At 43.3% G+C, this 22,218-nt stretch overlaps 1 protein-coding gene across 4 annotated transcripts in view; it reads right to left on the bottom strand.

Annotated features, from left to right (window-relative positions):
• The window catches only part of gramd1ba (GRAM domain containing 1Ba), a 131,532-nt gene that overhangs the window by 98,364 nt on the left and 10,950 nt on the right, over positions 1 to 22,218 (bottom strand). The gene's annotated exons all lie outside the window — the stretch shown is intronic.

The following is a 22,218-nucleotide window of genomic DNA, read 5'->3' on the forward strand; positions in this document are numbered from 1 at the left end:
TTTGTTTGTTCATTTAAAAACTTTTGCGACATCTTTTTATGTACTTTTCGGCAATACAGCACAATAAGCACAATGTGAACATGGGATGTTAATTCTTCAGGGCATGCATAACTATTTCCAATATAATGTAGTTTAAGGGGGAAAATAATCCCTGTAACCATGAAAAGGACCTAACTGATTTTAAAAAAATAAAAAAAAACAGCTTGTCAAGATTCCAAGTAACACTGGCCTATTGAATAAGCAGACAGAACCAGACACTTTTACAGATGTATAAATCCCACCTGGATGGATATTGTCATTTTCCAAAAAATGATAATGATAAAAATAAACGTCTAGTCAGCCTGATAGGATGGATGTTTTTTTGGTGCTGTGTTTTCCTTTGAAAGAGCAGATCCTAACATGCATGCAATCCTACCGCAGGCTTCGACTGTTTGAAGTTGACAGTAACACAGATTTGTGCTGGAGGGCAAGGACTGCAAATTAGGTTGAGTTTTCATCAACAACCTGCCCTTCCAGCAGAAAGAAGACGTCAGCCGTAAAACCAAAATGGATGGGTCATGCGTCGTGGACTTTAAGAAAGGTTTGAGATTCTCTGGTAGGACCAACGATCAATGCCTTTAGAACCCATCCAATGCAAACTAATGAGAAATAGAATACAGAAGGATCCAGTTCATCTCAGACTCATGCAGAGATATACAGTACGGTATACTCGTAAACATCATTGGACACTCTCAGATAGGCTGTTGCTTACTGTCATTGATTTGTTCGACTGGGACAGCAGGGGTTCTGGTGATCAGACATTTCACTGAACGCTGACACTGCCAGACTGAACCAGAACCAGAAAGGCATATTTCCAGCATCGCTGAAGGATCACTACTGCTGAAGGACATCGCCATTATCATCTACCATTTATAACGCCGGTTCCACCAGTCACACAACCTCACTGGACGCTCCTCGCTGCAGTGGTCCGCTACCTCAATCTACGCCGTCACACCGAAAATCATCCGAGCTGCTCACCGGACGGACGCACGTCCACCTTGCGCTTATTCTCAAGGACGGACCCGAAGGGGACTGCACAGCAGTTCACAGATCTCCGATGAATTCAGAAAAAATTCTGTAATGTGGAGCAGGTCCCCGCCCCTGCAGCCGTTTTTCCCAGGCAGCCGCTGAAATCGATCCATCACTCACACGTCAGATCCCCGCCCTTATGGAACGAACGAAGGGAAGTGCAGCGCCCGTCACGGGCTCTACATGACATTAGATTTACATAGGACGTTACAGCAAAAGGGGGAAATCACAAGGGATTTCCCATTTTCTCATGACTGAGAGTAAACAGGGAACCGCTGACCTGACGAGAAGCAGACAATCGATGCAAAAAAAACAGTTGTCATTTAAAACCAGCTTTGGCAGACAAGGGCAGCTACTTCTTCAGATCGGTCTCCTCCGGTAATCATGGGTATGACTGATTATAGGCTTGGTTTCAGGAATTTTCCCGCATAATGAATTTCCACTAGTGTCGATTTGATATTGTAAACTGATTGGCAGCCAAAAAAAATTGGATGCACTAGGATAACAACCATCATGTATCCCTAAACAAATTATGTAATTTATTACACAGTTTTATGAAGTATATTAGAGTGAGTATATACACATCACAAAAGGCTATATTGTTATTAAATGTATTTGTAAACTGACAAAACATTTTTTTATCAAAAATTAAATCTCTAAAAATTATATTTAGCACACGAAGTGCCAGGGGCAAAGCCTTCAAAGACAGTACAGGAATTAGGAACATGACATTGAACCTCCTTGGACCTGAACCCCTGCACTAACATTTAAACACATGAACACTTTCAAACACGATGGGTGTCGCCAGGGATTCTGGGCCCCACAAAAAGATCTCACATTGGGCCCCACCGCCCCAGGTCACCCCCATCCCTGCACAATTACAGCACACTTTTTGAGGACCCCTTGAGAATCAAGACCCATACGGCGCCACAGGCTAGCAGTGTACTTTACCGCTCAGTATAGCCAGCTAATCTTCAGTTCATTCCATTTAACGGTGTTAAAGCACATTGTCATACAGTATGTTCAAATATTCATTCACGCCAACCGCTTACTTGAACATTGCGCTATTTGCTCGGCACTGATATTTCTGACACAGTCATTAAAAAAATAAGGTTGCCATGTCATGTTCACATCAGGCACCAATTTGTATACACATTCAGACAATTGTCTTCCCGGCAATTTACAATGACACGGCAAATAAACAGGGTAATTACATGGAAATTACAGGGTAGAACAGATGAGCCACTGTTAATTTTATCATCATAGCTGCCAGAACAATAGAGACCCGTTTTGAATAATGGTGTCTGTACACCTCAAGCAGCTTCCTCAGAAAACCAAATATATTTAACTAAACTGATACAGTTTACAACAGAGTGATTAAGAGAAAATTTTGGCTCAATTTACCTTCGACTTGATGTAGTTTCAGAATGTACGTAGGCCGTTTTGTTTAAAACAATGGGGCATGCCATATTGCCATATAAATGCATCTGCATGCATTATACATCATCTTTATTATCCTGAATAGGATATTTAATCCACAAGTGCAGCTCAGCCAGGCAATCCATTTGCTTGGCTAAAATGGCATGCTTTACACTAGCACGGTTAGCACACATGTTCGCCTGGCATGGATAGTACACACAGTAACTGCGTGGTTGGTTACCATGGCAGCAAGGAGTAGCCGAATCCCCGCCCCTCGCCCCTCGCCCCCCGCCCCCCCCCAACATCTGCTCAGTTTGAATTATATTGCACCTGATACTCTTTGATACTCTTTACAAATGAATGACTGAAAAGTAAATTGAGGGCTACACAATGTTAAGTGGATAAGAAATCTTAATACCTCACTATATCATCTGTAGACATTTTCGTTCCTGTTGCAAAGGGCACACCATTAGAGAGATAACCTGTTATTTAATGAAACGCTATAATTCGATACTACCTCAGACCAGCTGCAATTGCGAATGCGGTAATCATTAAACATGAATAAGAGTCAGATAGGAGGCTCAGCTGAAGGCAATTTTTCTTCTTAGTCTTAAAAGGCCTGAATCCCAGAACTGTTGTCAGTCTGGATTGTATTACATTACACTGCAATTTGGCAAATGCTCTTATCCAGAGCATCAAACAGGAGTGGAGAATATCAGCGAATAAAGCTGATAAATCTAATAATCAGAGTAAATGTGTGTCACCTTTTCAGTGAAATTTAACTAATTATTTGATCCTTATATTTTATTTTATCTGAGTGCTTGAAGGAATTATTTAGGTCGGGTCCCTGTTTGGCTAAAGTCTTGGTGTATGTGTGGCATTGTGTGAGACTTAGATATCAAACTAGAAGTGGTTTGTGTCAGTAAAATGTCACACCCAACACTGCATTACTCAGACTTTTCACATGGAAAGCACCTAAAACATAACACTCTTTTCCTCCCAGAAGACCATTTAACAGGGAATTCCATGAAAATAAGTTCTTATCCAGAGCGACATACACAATTTGACTTTTTATTTTTTATTTTTTTTTTACACACAATCCCTTGAAACAGCTGGATATACACCGAAGCGATTTAGGTTTAGTACCCCACTGAAGGGTACAGCGCAGCACCCCACCAGAGAATCCACCTCGGTTACAGTCCATTTGGCCTCGAGCGCCCCCCTGAGGCCAAACACGCACTAGTAACTGAAACTCACTGAAGCGTCTGTCTGTCGGTCCATTTCTGTGCAATAAGCCACTGCAGAGTCAATCCTGCGGTGTCTGTAGACACAGATTCCTCTGCCACAGCTCTCCCGGCTGACTGTTCTGACAGGGAATCACACCTACAGCCTGTGGGACACAAGCCCACTCACCAGACCATTATACTGCACCGGTACCAAAATAAGTATGGTGAAGAATCGAGTTTTTCTGTCAGACAAACTCTCATTCAAACTATTATTAAATTAGTTCACTATCCCATTCTTTACCCTTCACCAATTCTGCAGTTGAAATGAAATAAAAAAGAATGAAAACAAATCTGACCAAATAGACAACCTGTCAGATATTTCATTGTATTTACAAATTCTTCAAGCAAGAGAGTCGTTTACACCTAAAATGAACGTTGTGTTATCTCCATCTACTTCTTATTTTTATCTCAGATTAAGGAAATAATTAAAACATTAAATCAATACTTGAACTGATTAAAGTAATAATGAGTGATATTATGAATGTGGCTGCTGTGACTTGTTACTGAAAGCTAAGGACAAAGTGCAGAGTTTATATAGACCAGAAGCTGAGGCGAATGGAACATCTCCTGTGTGAAGGAGGAGCGGGAGTCTTCTAATGAAAGTCTCAGATATCACCTGCCAGCATTCCTCAGCAAACTTTAATTGTCCCACACAATGCAACACTATATGGCCTTCCCCTGCTAATCTACCCAGAGGGGTTATCCATCCGCCTAATCTCACGCACTTATTGCCTCGTTGTAATATTTGGAATTCTTCGGGCGCTTTTATTTTGACATGCATGTCAGAAAGAAGGGGGCGGAGCTCAGTCGCTCCGACACACAGGCAGCACCGTGGAAACGACTGCAGAGAGAACGTGGGCCATGGTCTCAAGGCAGGGCTGGAGAACTGCTCAAAAAAAAAAAATACAAATACAAATACAATATGGCCAATGCAACTTCTAAAGCCCTGAAATCTCCATGCTGGGGGGAAGGGGTGGGGGCTGCCAGAAACAGAAGGATAAAGAGGTAAAGAATATTCAGCCAGTTGGTTTTGATCTTTTTATAGAGACCTTTGCTAAGTGTATTTGCCTTACACAAAGGCACAGTGACTTACACTTCCTTTGAAACAAGCCGAGCATTAATAAACACCATTGTTCTGACAGGAATAGGTTTATTTTCCTTCACATTTAGGCATTTAATAGAGGCTCAAACCAAGCGTACATTGTACAGGTCCATTTATGCAGCTGGAAATGCATTAAAGCAACTCAGGCTAAGTACCTAGCTCAAGGACACGACAGAAGTGCTGCTAATTAGGAACTGAACTTGCAACCTGCGAAATATATTAAGCTGTTGCCAGTACCACCGAACGCTCATCAGTAATGCTAATACTCGCTAATCAGCATAGTGTTGCAAGTGACATAAAATCAGTTAAACCATTCACAGAAAGAAAATGAAGTGATCACTTAAGAGGAAGCTTATAATTAGAATTTGAAACTGTAAATAAGCTTGTGGTGGGAAGGAAGAATGCTGTTCCCCACAGCATATGAGCTTTCACTTCTCTGTTTCAATAATTTTATCTATTTTAAATTTTTTCATATATAGTACATTTATAAATCTGGATATTTGCTGTCATGCAATCATGAAATCCTTAACCTACAGCCATGTTTGCAGGGACGCATTTTACAGTAGCGTAAAATGAGTTTCATGAGTACTGCCCCCCTAGTGGTACCATGCACTCTCTGCAACTGTCAGAACAGCATTAACTGTCTCACACTGGAAACCCACCTCTTCATTTACAATACCAATTCTAAGCAAGTAAAAGAAAAATCTCAAGACAAACATCTACTCTCCACACGATTAGTTCATTGAGGCTATCAGGGCAGGGTAAGCGACTTGCACATTACAATGCATATTTCAGCATTGCCGTGTGTAAAGTACTACTCAGTACTGCTATTTCCATAGTCTGACTGTACGCACTCACCCGTAAAAAACTAGCCTGTAACCTCTGGACAAAAGTGTAAGTGAAATGTAGGAACGCAAATGTAAACCAGAGGCACTGGGTATAACTTCAGCAGTGTTGTGACTCACCTCATTGTGTGTGAGTCACAGTGCGCGTGGGATAAAAACAGCCGCTAAAGATATAGGAGGTTAGAACGCAGCCTACACGCGTATGTGCACGCGTGCGATGAGAAGGGAAGAATCGATGGTGCTGAAGAAGAAAGCTTTCTGCAGCCCGCTGTGCTCAAAGAAAACGAAGCAGGCCAACGCGGACGGCGCAGAACAGCACTTATGCCTCAGTCAGTTCAGCCATGCTACTTCAATTATTGATAGCGGACAGGCACAAAAATGAAATAAGCGCGCGTGTGTGTGTGTGTGTGTGTGTGTGTGTAGTGTGTAGTGTGTGTGTGTGTGTGTGTGTGTGCACGTGCGTGGTCTGTGAGGCAGAGTGACAAAAGATTAAAATAACTGGAAAAGTACAAAACTGTCAATTAAGATTATTAAAAAAAAGACACTTACAAAAAAATCCCAGACATCATTGCACTCCATCAGAGCTTCAGTGAAAGAAGCAGAGGCCATCAGGTGACTGATGACAACGGAGACTCGTTCATCAGACCTCCAGCTCCACTATAATTCAATGCACTAGCCTCCCAAACTAGCAGTTCAGACGCTTTTGAAAAACGAGCTCACAGATGCCCGCTCTCACTGCAAATCACAGCAGCATCAAACTGAGCTGCCCTCCCGCACGTATACCCTTTCCAGGGGAAGTCAGTTTTGAGAAGCGATTGCCCGTTTTCTCTGTAAATGCAATTCAGCATGCACTATGGGGGGGGGGGGGGGGGGACGTGCATGTGATGCCAATCCTAACGGCACCCCAGCTGCAGACTGCACCTGCAAAATTCTGGTGGCAAGTCTTGCACTGCTCTTCAACCCATCTCTCTCAACAGTGAACACAGGGTTAATGTAAAAAAAAAAAAAAAAACAGCCAGGTGCGCAATCTTACAAATACTAAAATACAAGCAAAACCACACTTGCAAGTAGTCCACACATTACTGTACATAAATGGATATCTCATGTACATAAATTGATATCACTCTTCCGTGCTGTGGAAGTGTCCTTATAATCACCGAGATCAGATGTCCCCTGGCCCTGAAGGGCAGCAGGGTCTGTCGGATTTCTGCGGTGCTCAGCTATCAATTAATCACTGAAAAACGCTGATTATGAAGGTAACTCATCTCACCTTATCCAGGCGTCTTGGGCCTGACCTGGATGAGGACTTTGAAGGTGGGAAGAAAACTAAACAGACCATGATGTTCTCCAGGATCATTGAGAATCTGGGTCTGCCATCTGAATGATTACACCTCTAACATCTCTTAACGGAGAGCAAAACAGGAGGCAGACGACTGCTCAAAGTCGCCTGCCAATGCACTACATTACAACAGCGCTTTATCTGCATACAGGCAATCTGGGCTAAAGCCACTTTTCTGTACACATACTGGAGATACATTAGTGTTATTGCACAGTGTGACGCTAATGGTAGTGTTTAATACAGGGCTTGTGCTAAGAGGCACGTACAGCTCCCAAAGGTTCCATATTCGCTGAGTCATCTCATACATCAGTCAAACACCACCCTTGGTCCCATTTGCAGTGCTTTGCTGAATAAAATCCCAAACGCGTGTTGCTATAATGCTACTGCCGCATCGCAATAATTTGCTAAACCACCAGTATTATACGGCATCAATGCAAATAGCACTCCCATTCAGCCATAGAGAAGCATTACTGTAGCAGCGGTGAAAGACAGACCTGCAGTCCACTTGTTAGTGTGAAAGAGGGAGGTCGGTGACAGGGTCCGTTCCACTTAAGGCAGGACTGATTTGTGAAAGCCATCCCAAGCTCATCACACTTCTGGGCAGCCACTGTCGGAAATACAGTCATGAAACAGCCCCCTCTGTGTTTTGTCAAAACCTCCTTATTTCAGTACTCTCAACGAGGGACAAAAAAGGTGGAAAAATTGGAAAAAGCTGAAGAATTGCATACACCTGCACGAAAACAGAGAGCCAGCTGATGTCACTGCTTTCGAAGCGACGGCAAACAGCGTTTTTTTGCAGGGAGAGTGGGGCTCACAGGGAGTTTACTGACAACAGGCTGCTTCCTCCGTGTCCCCGTCTGGTTCGCCAGAAAACTGTGACATTTAACAAAGCTTATGAATCTGCCTTTTAGATCTACCTGACCTTGCTTTCGGCACAGAAAGCTAACAGGACGCCGGTCACAAACAAAGGTCAGGCTATGCATAGATTAACCCTTCGAATGGTTTTTTTTGGAATGTTTTCTTTTTCAGAATTCTAAGTCAGTGTTCTAGAACTCCATTGCTTTTAGTTGCCAGCAGGGATTGTTACATCACCATTAGAATGTTGAGAATGTGCAATCTTACAAAAGATTAAGGGGTTCGGGAAAGAAGGTAAAACAGGACAGCAGTGAGCGAGAGGGTAAAAAAAGGCACACGAGTACGTGCAGGATGTGGAAAGGTGCCTGGTGTGTTCTGGACGTTGCGTTTCTTCCGAGCCCAACCGTGCACGCGCGGTGACAAACGCGGCTCGGAGCTACTGTACCGGCCTCCAGACGGAACGCTGCCTTCTGTTCCCGAGATCAGCTGAGGACTCGAATAATACAGCGCCCCCCTCAGGACCCTGGAAGCACGCCCCCGCGGACTCACTCACCTGCCCCCTCGGCCGGGGGTAAGAAAGGTGGTCGCAAGCGCCAAGTCAGACACCTGTCTGATTTCCTGATCCGATTTAAAACCGGCTCCTCCGAGCCAAAGTCCAGGAGGTCTAAATAGGCTAGCCGGTGGATTTGCTCAATATCTGTTGCCAAGATGAACGGACAGTTGCCTTTCCACTTCCCTACGGAAATTACTGTTGCATTTTTGTTTACAAATATAACATGAATGTCTAATTCTGACATACGTTACTGTTATACAGCATTAATGTCTATCATCATCACTATTCTACTGAAAAAAGTCTGTCTAAACAAGTGTATTTGTTATGAGACTTAAAATCTGACATTTTTGAGGTTCTTTTTTCTCAAGAAGAAAACAGTAGCTCGTTTAAACTTTTTTCTTGACAAGAAAAATTCTTATTACCCACTGGCAAATCTTGAAATGAGTAAAACTGTCTCACCTAATTGACAATATGGTTGTCTCATTTAGCAAAAAGTAATAGAAATAAGATTTTAAAGGCACCGTATGTAAATTTGGAGAAACAATCAAGAGAGATCTAGATTTAGAAACAAACAGGATCGATAGGCAGGCTGGGAAGCCTTGTAGAGAGCCGTCCTGGTTGGAGGTAAGATTCAGGCATGGTGAAATTTTCAGTGGCTGATTTCAGAGCCTGGGGCAGGCAGAGAGACTGGATTTTTTTTCGTAGGGCTTATAAGTTATTGATATCTGTCAGGACGTGAAGGAAATTTTACCAAAATACGGACAAAAGTGTTCTAAAACAAACTTGCAATCTGCACCTTTAAGTCTAAATGTCAGACGAAAATACTTGTTAAGATGGTTCTCCTTTCTTTGCCCTTTTCAGTGTAGGCATATGCTAAATCAGGCTAAATCAAAGCTCCACTCTATGTTGGTCATAGCATTAAAAAAAGGTGGATTGATGTAGTGCACACAGAGAGAGAGTTTAATCCTGATAATCGTAATCAAAAACGAGCACGCGACTTAAGGAAGAAACCAGACTACTCGCATCCAGCGGCGCTAGACACGCCGATACACTGATATCTGAACACACAGAGAGACTTAAGCCAGGCATCGGGAGGCTTAACTACAGCACGGTGCTGAGTAAGAGAAGCTGCCGCCATCCTCCTCCTCTCACAGGCACGCCACCACTGCGACGAGCCCCCATTTATCAGCGTAGACGCCCTGGGAATCGAAGACGGCGTCTGCCTCGGGTCCGAGGAGAACAGCTGCACGGCCTGCGCTCGGCGCAGCTGCGCGTGCCCGGGCTCATTCAGAGCAGTGCATCATGGGACGGTCGCGTTAGAGGTTTCGTTTTGCCGCACCTTCTGCCGGGTACGACGGAACGCGGTGCAAATGAGCGCAGAGGGGTGGATTTTTGCACACACACACACCCCCCCCCAAATAAATTCAGTTGTTCTTACTCTATATATGTTTACGGTCTGTCAAAACCTAGGCTACCTCTATTCCTTGATAGGTTGTTGGGTCACTAAGCGATAGACGTGCACCTCATTGCGTCCTACATCTCTACATCTGGGCATACAGCAATTGGTTTCAGAGTAGTGATCTTACACTCCTACTGTGTGGTCAAGATGCCACTCTTGCCTGCTTCAGCAAGGGAGTAGGATGGACCACCCATTCAAAAAACAACTCTTATCAGTAGAAACAACGGACTCAAGTACCATAAAGCAAATCGGTTCAGCAGTTCCAACAGAGCAATGCCTACCCCGAAAGCCCTTCTTTCACTACAGAAGTGCTTTCATAAAGAGGGGAGTCAGAATGGAGAGGCCAGCCCTGGCCTGCGACCCAAGCCGCACCTGAAATCTCCACAAAAAACTAGGGGAAACGCATCACGGCCTAAATCTTCCCCTCTGAGCGGCTAAACTGACGCTCGCTGACAGAGAGAAGTGATCGCTGAATGATAGATATGAGACAGGAATGTTTATACATGCCATTTTTCTGAAAAATACATTACAATATTGTCAGACATCTGGTGTTTACATTATGGCCTTAGAAATAGAGACAATGCAATTGGATAGGGAAAACATGTTCAAGGTTCATATAGTATTACATTATTTCTAATAATGTAGCCGGATGCCCCCCACACACACACACAAACATCAAAGGAAATGACCTTGGGGCAATTAAAAGTCGTGCTGATCTAATCTAAGCACACATCTAAGGCCCCCTCGTCCTACAGAGTTATCTCAGAAGTGATAACAGAAGGCAAAGCTACTTATGGTGTCTCAGAGCCCAGATTGCCAACTAGGATCATGTTCCATTTGATTCTGTGTTTGAATGCAATCTGTGACATTTAATTGAAATCATTGATTGAAAATCCCTATATAGATAATGGCGGCTGAAGCTGTACAGCTGAAATCTATATTTTAGAAGTAGTTCCAGTTTCAAGCGGAAACCAACATGGTGTAATTTGGTTGTGTCACAAAAAAAAATCATTTTGGGATTACTACTGGCTGGATTTAACAATTAATTGTCTACAACTCTCACCTCTGTCGTTAAAAGCCGGAGTAAATTTCCTTCTTCTGTTTCAAGGGGCTAAAACCATGAATCATTTCGTAATAATACCATGGTGCTTAGACCTGCTTTCAGCAACATAGGCTTACTGTAAATAATAAATAAATTTAGCTTGTTTCCGTTGCTCCTGTGGCATTAAACCTGGAAGAGGGTATTACTCTTGCAAGGTCTGCCTTATCGGTCTCTCTCTGTTCTGGTAATTTAACATTTAATTCTTGTTAATTCTTGTGTTTCTATTTTGTAGATTAGTAGTAGTGAACCTACATTCAATGAAGACTGTATTTCAATTCATTATTCTAACTGACACCTTCTTATTTAATTTAAATATTTAGTCTTAAAACCTGATATAGGGTTTGTTTTGACTTGTTGGTTGATTCCACCAGGTTATGGTAGACCGACTTATAAAAGTTGGTGATTTAATTGATAATTTTCATTTTCATTAACAATTACTAAATTAAATCAGGCAAAATACACTTTATATGTAGGTTAAGTGAGGGGTTCTAGCACACAATACCACTTCAGTGTTCAGTATTCAGAGTGCTGAATATTTTAACAAGGGCTTTTGGACTGTTGGAACCGCTAGATTCGGAAAATGAATATTTTCAATTAATCCTCGCTAACCCCGACAACAGACATCATTTCTTCCTTTTAACCCCTTCCTAGAAAATGGAGCCTGGCCTACCCCAGTTCACAACAGCATAATGACATAGGAGACTAATATGAGACTCACTGGTGAGAGCAGGGTGAGGCTGTTCACTGTGGCCAATGGAAGTTCTCACACCCTGACGGCTCCTGCGAGCTCACGCTGTGATTGGTCTGACAGAGCAGGTGGGAGGGAATCTCCCGCTTTGTCACATGACTCGGTGCCAGATGGCCCGTGTGTAAAAATAAGTATCTCTTTCCTCTCTTTGGCAAGATAACCGATTCATAGCTCTCTTTTTAATCGCTTCAACTTGCTTCTCCCCTCTCTCCCTCCCTCCCTCCCTTCCTCTCTTCGTATTCCTAATTAAGAAGAACAATCTCTGGAACAGTGTGAGTGCCTGGCAAGAGTGGCACAGAAAATAATGACCCACTTTTCTCTTTCTTCTTCGTGGGTAACATGAATGACAGAAATACGAAATGTAATGTGCACATTTGTGGGCCGCATAAGCATTGCGGTACGATACGATAACAGAATGTTTCACTCTTACTCCCATTTCAGTTTTTCAATAATTAATCAGTTTATATAATTAAAGTCATTTTTTAAAGAGTGTCTCACGCTGACCCATTCATTATTTCTGTAAGTCGTTTAATTGAGTTCTACATGCTTCAGGAATTGCAATAAAACTGCCTTCCACTCAACCCCATGTTTAAAATTTAACATGCAAAAACACTCAATATTATGCCGTAACGTGACATAAATATTAATGAGCGAAATTATTACATTAACGTGAACAAAAGCAAAGTTATTTTCTGACTCCCCAGGCGGTTACAGTCAGTTAGTTCCGCTTCTGTTTTGCTGTCAAGTTTATGACAATTTATTTTTAATTCCATTCTGCCGTGGGGGCGCTGAAACACTAAATCGCAGTGTGGAGACCGGGCTGTGGAGCGCTGAATTTGGGGATAGCTGGTCCTGCGGTAACCAGGCTCCTGACATCACCGTTCCCTCCCCCGTGACCCGATTCTCGGCCGCGGTACCGTACGTTGGCGCCTCCCTGGTCACGCGCGTGCGAGACGGACCCACGGCGAGCGTCCGCCGCGCCGATTCGACGCCGACACCTCTCAGCTCAGCTCCCGACGGAGCGCAGAACAGGGGGGAACGCGCGAGGTCCCGTGACCGTGCTCGTTTTGGGAAGCGCACACCACGTCACCTCACGGGCACGTTCGAGCGCCTCTGGGAATTTACGTGAGCCGGTTCTCTCCCTCTGAACGCCATACTGTCCTGAGTGGAATGCTACAGTATTCCTTTAAGGTGTGAGATCACAAATGTGTGATGAGAATGTTCTTAACTGAACATTCTAATGCTGATGTAACAGTCAATACTGGTAATTGTTACATCAGCGTTAGAATGTGCTAAACTGAACATTCTAATGCTGATGTAACAGTCAATACTGTAAATTGAAAGCAGAGTTCTAGAACACTGACTTGGAATTGTGAAAGAAACAGTCCTGCAAACCCACTCAAAGGGTTAAGGGGACGGTGCAGAACTCGCACGACACCTCCTGAATCCACGGACCCCGAGCGCACTGTTCACCAGCTACTCCACTGGCATCGTAGAATCTTACTCTGACTGGAATTAAGTTCATTCACATTTCCTCACAAATACTCACTCTGGAAAAAGGAAGCTGAACTGACCGAAACCCCATGACATCAGTGCACATGCTGTTTATCACAACACTATCAACACGATTCAATAAATGTGGTCATTACAAATTTTGATACATCAATACCTGCTACCACTAGCCTACGCTGCACAATAGTTTTCTCAGTGATAATGGGAATATTTTTCATCATCTTTCATTCCACTCCACAATTACATACACACATAGCACACACACACAGGCACACACACACAACATAACACACCAGTACACGGTTGGCACAGTAAATGAAACACACAGAAATGTAAAAAGCAGACATTACCTTGATTGGTGTAGTTAGAGAGAGAGAGAGCTTCTGCAAGTGCGACTCAGTGAGGTATGCACGGCACCGCAGCTGAGGCTGAGTAACAGCAGCACTTCCCCTGCCTCGCGTAAAGTATCACGCCAGCAGCCCTGGCTCCGTCTCTATTCACATCCTCCTCTTCCTCCTCCTCCTCCTCCTCCTCCTCGCTGCGCTCCCCCCACGCCGCGGCGCACGGCAGCCTCCAGCGCTCAGAGAAGGGAATCCTCGGATTAGATCCCACTCAGCTCCGCACGAGGAGGACGGACGAGTGCCTCTCTCTCGCGCTCAAGAAGTGTGCAGTCATTTCACTCGCTCGCTCATTCCATCTCTCACCCTCTCTCTCTCTCTCATATCTATTTTTGCTCTTTCCTCCTTGCTCTCTACATCTCTCTCCCCATCTCTTTCTCCCCCCTGCTTCCTCTCTCTCTCTATCTCTGTCCCCTGCTTCTCTCTCTCTCTCTCTAAAAACTCTGCCAGACTTCTGGCTGGCTATATCTTCCCCATTGATTACTTCATCCCCCGTGGTCTTTGACGGGATGACAGATTGACGGCTACCTGGTGGAGGGGCGCCTCTTTAAAAAGCTCCTCTTGCGTGAAAAATGTGCCGGAGCTGACAGCTTGCACCTGATGAGATTGGCGTGCCGTTTTTCAAATTTTCAAATAAACACGCAAACACGTGACACTCTGGCGAAACTGTAAAGGGAGCGTTTTCGCAAAAGATCGCTCTGGAAAAAGCTCGCGTTTGCCGCTCACCGGGCGCATGCGCTGTTCTTAACGTGCTAACGCGGAGGCTTTAATTAGCTCATTGTTTTGACAGCGCATTTTTTAACGGGCTGTCCTAAGTAATTCGGTTCAGGTGGAATAACACCCCCGGCGCGCGGTATGAAACACGTGATGCCAGCGGGACGACCGTCAAGCAGAACCCGCTGCGTGGTGATTACCGCTCGCGGGGTATGGTAAACAAAAACAAAAAAAGAAAGAAAGAAAGAAAGAAAAAAAACCCTGTCTGAGCCAGTAGCGCTGGAGCTGTGCATTTTATAATGTCACATCAGGATGGCCTTCAGAAAAAGAAAAAAAAGGATGAACAGGCACCCCTGGCAGAAGTATCATTAGTATGCAGTCCCTGACATACAGATGGTCCAGATGGAGACAGAATAAAAGAACCGGGGACAGGTATGCAATATGTGCAGGTGTGCAACGACGGGCACTAGAATACAACGCAATGAGGTTCACAGAGGCGATGGACCCCGTAATGCGTCGAGCCACAATGAGGTGTCAATCACTCACTCGACTGACCAATCAAAAGACTGTACTGCCCACAAAAAAAACCACAGCAGACTGTAAAAAGAATTGTACTGCAATGTATTAAATATTAAGTGTGGATACGTTTGTTTCAGGCAAGCAGCTACACTACACTCATTCCTCATGCAAACAGCTGCATCCGTGAGGAGGTAGCTTGGGTCGTTCAACGCTGCCTCTTCACACTTTGTCAGGTTCGTTCAGGATAATGTCGTACTCTCCAGAATATCCCCACTGCACGCAGCGTTCAGGACCTGAGCTCCTTAAACCTGTGCCGTAATTCCAGCCAGAGGCTAGCAAGACAGAAGCCCTGCAGGTTCGAGACACGGACCAGATTCTATCAAATGTTATATTTTTCCAGAAGAACACAAAATGAATCTGCAGAACTGTGATAGTAGAGCGAGAGAGAGAACACTTGCATTTATTCTGATGTCAAAGTCAGGGTCAGAGCCAAATTTTGACTCAATCCAGGCCACCATTAGCTACTGGAAATTGAGAGTGACAGTGACACAGAGAGAGAGAAATTAGGAAGGACACTCTCCCTCCCTCCCTCTCTCTCTCTTTCTCTCACCACGTGCCTTCTCGAGAGACAGGAAAACTCATTTTCTTTGATGCATTATCATCACTGCACCCATTTGGGCCTTGCACGATGACGTGTAATTAATCACTCCTCGTTTGGAGAGAATCCGCGCCGGGATAGAAATTGCCAGTGCGGGCACCCGGAGAAACATCATCGAGCGCAGGAGATACATCATTTCCATACACGACGCAGCTAATTGCGACCGTGCGGTTTCCGTGAGAAACGGCGAGTTCTAGAATCACACGCGATTAAAATTAAAATCTATTGTGGGAACGGATGCCGGAAAAAAGAAAAAGGTCTGCGGTGATTTTTTTTCTTTTTTTTTTTTACAGCGATTATTGCGCAGAATCACTCACAGAAACCTTTAAGGCTTGCGTCATGTTATCGGTCCTCAAATGTACGTCATTCACAGCTGTCTAATGCATTAGGCTATTCCCCCCTATATGCAGTCATGCAGTACGCAGCGTACAGAATAAACATAAAAATAGATTTGAAAAACAAACACAACTCGTGAGTTTAAATGACAGATGCACATTTCACTGCATGGTAAATGATGCAAAGTTGGCAAAAAACCGCCTTGTAATTAAAATATATTGGACCAGAATCGAGAATGAGGTTATATTTTAATGTCTATATTATGTGCCATCTTCCTTGCAAGATTCTGTTTTGTGAAAGAATGTCATTGGCAACCATAAACTGTGAGGAAACTGTCACAATAAATTAAATAATAGTAAAATGAGTCATTATTAAATCAATGCAAGGTGACATAATTCAGCTTCAGAATCAAAATCATGATACGTAGAAAAGGATAGAAATGAATGAATTCTCAGAAACCAGACATCACTGAAGTCATACTGCATACTGCAGTATTGCATTGGTTAGTTTTCAGTTTCAGCTGGAGGGCAGTTATTTACAAACTGTCAAAAGCTCTTTGATGTCAAAATCCTCCAGCATTTAAACCAGCATGAAGACTAAGTGTCAGTCAGGATTTAAGGACCCAAGGTTTTTTTTCAGAGTGCAAAATACGGGCCTGATGTGTTTGACTGCACGGAAGAATATGTAGTTTGCCTCTAGGGTTCACTGTCAATGTTTGTAGTGGGTGAGAGGAAAGCAAATTGCCACATTACTCTGGGTTAACCTCCATTTACTGGGTAGAGCTGCTGGCTCAGAAAACAAAAGCCTCGCTCCTGATTGGCTGAGCAAAGGAGGACGTTTTCATCTCCTGGAGCAGCAGCTTCTCACTCTGCCCAATTACGTACACAGAAATCAAATTTCATGGTTTAAACGGTTGTTCAAAAAAAAAAAAACATGGCTGGTGGGACCAACGGCTCAGAACTCGGGAGGAAACTCTTCCAGCAATCCAGCATATCTGAAAACTACAAAAAGTCTCAGGAGGTACATGGGTACCGTAGTTGTGGTGCTGGCGATCACCTGATCATTTATTTTCTAATTAGAATTGTTTTACTAATTTGTGTTTCATTGCACTCTTTGACACTGTCACCAACGAGTAGTTCAAATGTCCTTTAAATGTCTTAGCCTGTGTAATACACACATTGAACATGTTCATTTGCCAGAGTGTACTTTCATTTATTATTCTACGACTATAAAATGAATCCTGTTGATTTATATAATGCATATAAGTGGTAACTAGGTACCTTTGCATGGTAACTAGGCACATCCTATATGAGAGACTGATCTGAAAGGAGTCTATATTGGTTGACTGTACAATACTCCCAAGTCATTATGGCGCTCCCCATTGCCGATGTCTGATTTGACATACCTTCATTAATTAAAGTTTGGAACATCTCTTAACACTAGGGGCCAGTCAACTTGGGAATAACTCCTCAAACTGTTTAACAGATCCACCATTTCCTGAGAAGAAACCAGACCTTTAAAGAAACGATTTATCGAGAGAAACGTGGTCTTTTCAGCCTCAAGACAAGGGGACCGGGGATAGCCTAAGGATATTCAATTGAACAGCTGATTTAATAAGAGAGACTTTAGTAGAAATAGAACATTGTATAAAAAAAGAGGACCCGAATAGGTCATTCCATTTCTTATGTCCACGCGACATTGTGATGTGAAGAATTAGCCGTGGCTACAGCGTGACATGTCAGGCTGCCATCCACAGAAGATTATGTTCCCAAATTTTACTTTAATTTAAAATTGAATTGAAGATTGAAAAAGTTACTTTCTGGGATCGGTGTTCAAATATTAACAAAGGTCTTCACGATGTGCTGTATGGCTAGTGTAGTTTAATGCGTATGGAAGTGAAAGAGGTTGCTGGTTTGACTCTTAGCTGTACCCTTGAACACGAAAATAAGCCGAAATGCTTTGGTAAAATATCCGGATGTATAAATGGCTTGCATGTGAAAACTGAATCTGCACAATTCACTATAAACTAGAGTATCTTCACATTAAAATTTTCAGTGGTGAATCAACTCTTGCCGAGTATACATGTTCCCAATGGGACCCATATGTACACTGTAAGAGTTGAATTAACACTGGACATTTGTGCTAGCTAAATGCTGAACTGTGATGTAATTACCACAATATCCACACATCGGGTCACATGAGTGGGAACAACCTGCATCATGACCATGAGACCTCCAAACAGTGGGCGGGGGGAGTCTCTGCGTTGCCGACGCCTCTGTATCTTTTATCTTTGGTTTGGCTGAGCAATCCGAAAAAAAGACATTTGCCCACCCCCTGTGAGGCAGGCCTAGCATCTCCGCTCTCCGGTGTTGCGCTGCCGACTGAGGACACGGGGCTAGGGCCGCGAGCTCAGCCAGAAAAGACCGCCGCGTTAGAAGAGCATTTAAAGCCACGCGAAAGGAACAACGCGGCGTCCGTCTGAGTGCTCTTCAGTCGCGGCTCGTCGGAGCCGTTCCATTGTTCAAAGCCAACGCAGAGGCAGCGGAGTGAAAGCCAGGTCTCATTCAAGCACTCTACGGGCGGAGGACTTTGTCTGCCATTTCTCTCACATTAGCCTGCAAACAAAGCGAGGTTTTCACAACGTCCCTGGCACCGTAAGATGAGTCAGCGCATGACGTCCATCTGGCAGAGACTTGAAGAGCTCGTGACATGTAACGGTGGGTGCTACGCATTGACAGCGACCGTAATGAATTTCCATACTTCCATACCGTAAAGCGCATTGAAATCATGGCATTGTTAGCACCGAACAGTGACGTGCGAAGTCGCCAGCAAAAGCAGCCCGTGAATTTTCTGCACCGATAGTGCTCAGCCCACATGGAGATCAAATCGTCAAATCCCTGAACAGTACAAAAGAAAAAAAAAAAAAAAAAAAGGAAAAAAAGTAATGCTTGTGACTCCTGAAATCCTAGCGTCAGAAAAAAACAACGCGCCATTCGGCGGGGCGAAGGGGCGCATTGTGCCGAGGAGAAGCGAGCTCTGCGTGACGCTGGATCGAAATCCGCAGCATATGCCCGCCGCCCCGCACGGCCGCGTTCCGAGGTCTCCGCGGCGACGGGGCGCCGGGCCCAGCCAACGGGCTTCAGCGCGGATGGGAAGCCGTCCAATGAAACGCACTGACAGCCTGGAACACCGCGGAGCCAGCGCCTCGGCTCTCGTAGATGTGCACAAGCGCAGGATGTAACATACGCACCTCAGAGACGCTTTCATATGGATGTGTTATTTTCAGGCAAATGCAGAAAAGTAACTCAAATAGCCTAAACTGGATGCCAGACTAGGCTATTTAAATCACACAGGCACATACTGTATAATACCCAGGTTGACCAAATACAAAATGCTTCCTTGGCTCTGATGGGCATATAATCAATTCATAATTCCCCCCTCCAAACCAATTCTTTCGTCATTTAAAAAAAAAAAAGCATTCAGGCTTGCAGAAGAATCCACTGACTTAATTTGTGATAGTTTCACAGGAAACAAATCTACAATATCTACAAGAACAACAAGATAGACAATCCAAACCAAGAGAGTCACATTTTCAGAAAGATCAACAGTATATAGAAAATATCACTTTTTCCCTAGATATTTATGGAATATCCAAAGAACACTGTGGTGCTCTGTGGAAAGCTTATTTCCAGAACCACCTTCATAAGAAATAAATATACAACCTATGACTGCAATTCACTATAAAAATATAATTTCATAAAAAAGGAATACAAAAGGATTTTTTATTATAAAATATGAATATAAATGTCTTATGCCCACCTGCATAACTGGATTTACACAATCTCATTTTATCAGATTAGGTTAGAGGTGGCAGAAAGTGGAAAAAAAAAAAAACCAATAATATAAAAACATGTTATTATGCTGAACATACAATACCATTGGGAGATTATAGCTGTCAATCAAGCAGTGCGTGTGGAGGTCTTGCACCTCCAGAAAGGAGACGTTAATAGAATAACCCCAAAGCCGTGCGCTATTACGAAACTACCTCTCTCTGTGCGCGTTAAGGTGACCCCTGAAACGGGTGAGAACAGAAAGATGTGACATCACACCGCACTGTACTTCCACACCGATTCCAGCTGCAGCACGGTGAGATGCCATGGGTAGATGAGCTTACTGTCCAGGGATCTGAACGCTATTATTAAATTAGCTCTACCTGCCGGCTGGAGAGTTGTGCTAAACAGCATATCCAGGTGACTGGAACAAAACACTGGTGAGGACTTTAACTTTCTGAACCTGGGTTTTCCATCTCTGTTTACTGGGTGGTCGGCCATCTTAGTTTCAGATATTGCGGTGTGTGTGTGTGTTGGATTTAGCTGGAGGAAGACATTCTTTGATCCACTGGCTTATGTGTTAAAGCTGTTCGTTTGGATAACTGCAGATTACAGGATGCTTTTTTAAATCCTTTATATCCCTGTCTGATTTCAGAGCGTTTACATTTCCTGTTTTATTTTGGGTTACCCTTAGTCTCCTGCTAATCTGTATTTATATGGAATCTATGTTTTCTTTCCTTTTTTAAAAAAAAATTCCCATTGCAACAGGTCTGTTTCATCTTCTCCGTTTGACTATGATTTCATTAAAAATGTAAAACATCAGATTAAATATTAAATATTACAGATCTGGCTACCAATTGCTCCAGTCCCTGATAATAAACTATTTAGTAATGCCCATGGGGCTCGTATACTATATGGCACACTCAGGCATATGCCATGAAGATTACTGTATATTGAAGCAATTATTTCTTGTTCTGAAGTATGCTTTTTAAAAGGTGTTTTTTTATTTTATTTTTTTATTGACTTCCTGGATGTTACATCCAGACAGAACATTGCTCTTTGCCTCAACCTACATGTATACACTTTTATAAGTCCCTCTGGATATAATGCAAATGGAAGATTTGCAGTCATATTGTAATAATTGTACAGTTGGTATATTCTCAGACATCAGGCTGTTTGTTATACATCTACAAAGTACATTGTACTGTATTGCTTGAATGGTGCTATATAAGTTAATAATAATAATAATAATAATAATAATATGCGATCCAGCACCAAAGAGAAAACGTACGGTCTGTACATGAACAGGGTATACACTGATGTCCTTCTAGAAGCACAGGACAGTCTGCCACAGTCCATTAAGAGAGTCAAGCCTGCTATTCAAAAACACATAGGTCTTCAGTCGAAGTAGGCTAATAACCGCAATCACACCTGCTCAGTTAATGGGATGATGTTCTGCTATTGTAAGGAGCCAACAGGGGGAGCCTTTTAGGTCAAATATTCTGCTCTCCTTTCATCGGCCAACCATTTCTGCTAGCATGGTTGGTTGCATAATTACACATTATATGAAACTACTGAAAAATGAGTCACAAGCAGACGATTTCAAAGATGGATGCCTGGTCAACAGAGACTACTGAGGGGTGGAAAGGAGCTGCAGACAACAGATGTGGGAGGGAAGTGTTTTTTGGACGACTCCTTACGCCGACACCTTGACCCGCTGAACTCGTTATCCGCTACGGACCGCTGGTCTCTCGGGTCAACGGTGTCTGCCAAACCTCGGCAGGTCTGCTTTCATTCCGTTTTAATTAGTCCTCCCTCCCGCTACAACACCGATGCAGAAACGGGGCAGGCCAACGACCTTGTCCTCAAGGCCATGCGCGATCCTCAAAGCCCAGGATGAAAGGCATCGCGATGTTCCAAATGCAGTCTTAACGAAATCCCTTTCAAATCATATCTATTTAGGATAATTAAGAATGTGCATGACTGACTGGGCGGGATTAAAAATGAGGAAGCAAATTATGACAGTACGACATTTACACTCTTCATAGTGTTATCCCAATAAAGAGGAAAGTCTTAATTCCCCTATAGGTTGTATTACATCATATTGGCAATCCCAAAAAATACTGTGCATGGTTTTAACAAACACATTCATGTGACAAAATGTCATTCTTTGGGTTGATCGCCAAGAAGCGTTGCCAAGTCAATCTGAAGTTAAACAAAATGCAGCATTGTCCTTCAAAAGACATCTGGTTCCTTAAGGACACATTGGTAATTACTGCTAAGAATAGCACAATTAAAAGGAATGGATTTTGTGGTCAGTAGACACTTTGATCAGTCCAAATTCTTTTCCTCATTGTAAATCCCCTTTCTGTTTGGAACTGAGCACAGACCTGGGGCCACACTTATAAAATGTTTGTGTGCAAATATTTGATCTTAAATTGTGCGTACAATCAAATCCATGGCATTATTGTGATT

Source organism: Anguilla rostrata, chromosome 9, assembly GCF_018555375.3.
Source record: "Anguilla rostrata isolate EN2019 chromosome 9, ASM1855537v3, whole genome shotgun sequence".
NCBI classification, from domain to species: Eukaryota; Metazoa; Chordata; class Actinopteri; order Anguilliformes; family Anguillidae; genus Anguilla; species Anguilla rostrata.